Source organism: Amphimedon queenslandica, unplaced genomic scaffold, assembly GCF_000090795.2.
Source record: "Amphimedon queenslandica unplaced genomic scaffold, v1.1 AMPQUscaffold_10467, whole genome shotgun sequence".
Classification (NCBI taxonomy): domain Eukaryota; kingdom Metazoa; phylum Porifera; class Demospongiae; order Haplosclerida; family Niphatidae; genus Amphimedon; species Amphimedon queenslandica.
This window is the reverse complement of record NW_003549269.1, coordinates 6125-7034: the sequence shown is the minus strand read 5'-3', so window position 1 is coordinate 7034 and position 910 is coordinate 6125. Positions and strand designations below refer to the sequence as shown.

The 910-nt window shown below is 35.5% G+C and overlaps 1 long non-coding RNA gene across 1 annotated transcript; it reads left to right on the top strand.

Annotated features, from left to right (window-relative positions):
- The first annotated feature begins 39 nt into the window (after window positions 1-39).
- Window positions 40-906, top strand: LOC105315400 (uncharacterized). Its single transcript, XR_002189163.1, has 4 exons — window positions 40-279; window positions 326-424; window positions 474-626; window positions 715-906. It is a non-coding gene; the product is annotated as an uncharacterized LOC105315400 (long non-coding RNA).
- Window positions 907-910: the final 4 nt, after the last annotated feature.

The window sequence follows — 910 nt, the reverse complement described above, 5'->3', positions numbered from 1 at the left end:
CAAGGTAAGGGTAGATTAATTGTTAATGATAGCAGAAAGAAACTGTATTTTGGCCATTTTTAGGATAGTAATGGGCAAATTTGTTACCGCCCAGCACCCCTTGGTAATGGTGGGCAGTATTTCTATATTGAGCATTCACTCAAAAAGTTTGGGTACAAAGGCAAGAGCAATGGCCAAGGGGAGGTTGAGATAACTGATTGGAAGAAAGAATCAAAAGGATCAAGTATTACACCTTATGCTCTTGTTGATGTGGAAACTGGAACAGCTTACGGAATAAAAGTACAAAGATTTCATTAATATATCATTCCATACTGTGTGTCTACAGGTTCTCATTGTGACACCAACTTCAAAGACAACCAGTTACTTTTTGTGTCCACAGCCTCCTTCTCCTGGTAGTAATATTCTCACTGTTAAAGACAGCAAGGTAATTTTATAGTTATAACAAACAGTTTTAAAAGTGAAGTCTCTTTAAGATTGGCATTAAAGGTGACGTGAATGTTAGCTGGAAAGTTTATAGGTGTAGCAAGTCTGATCAGATTTATATTTATCCTGTTAATGGTAAATCACATGTATCAAGCTCACTCAGTAATAAGAACAAGTCACTAGAGGGTGAAGGAAAATTGAAGGTAAGACTTGTACCTCTACATTTATCAGTAAGAGCCTTATGCTGTGTAAAAGCTTTCCAAGTAGTAGTTTATTTGTCTTCTGTTATAGGGTCCTGATAAACCTGGTGAATATGAGGTTCGTTATTATCCAGCATGGCTCAAAGGTTCAAGCACTGGTCATCGTCATGATATCTACATTGCAAGTGCTAGATTTACTGTTGCTGTCTAAACTAGTAATAGTATAAGTTTATTAGATTTTATAATTTGTTACTTAACTGCTGCTTTAAAAACTATTTTTATACAAA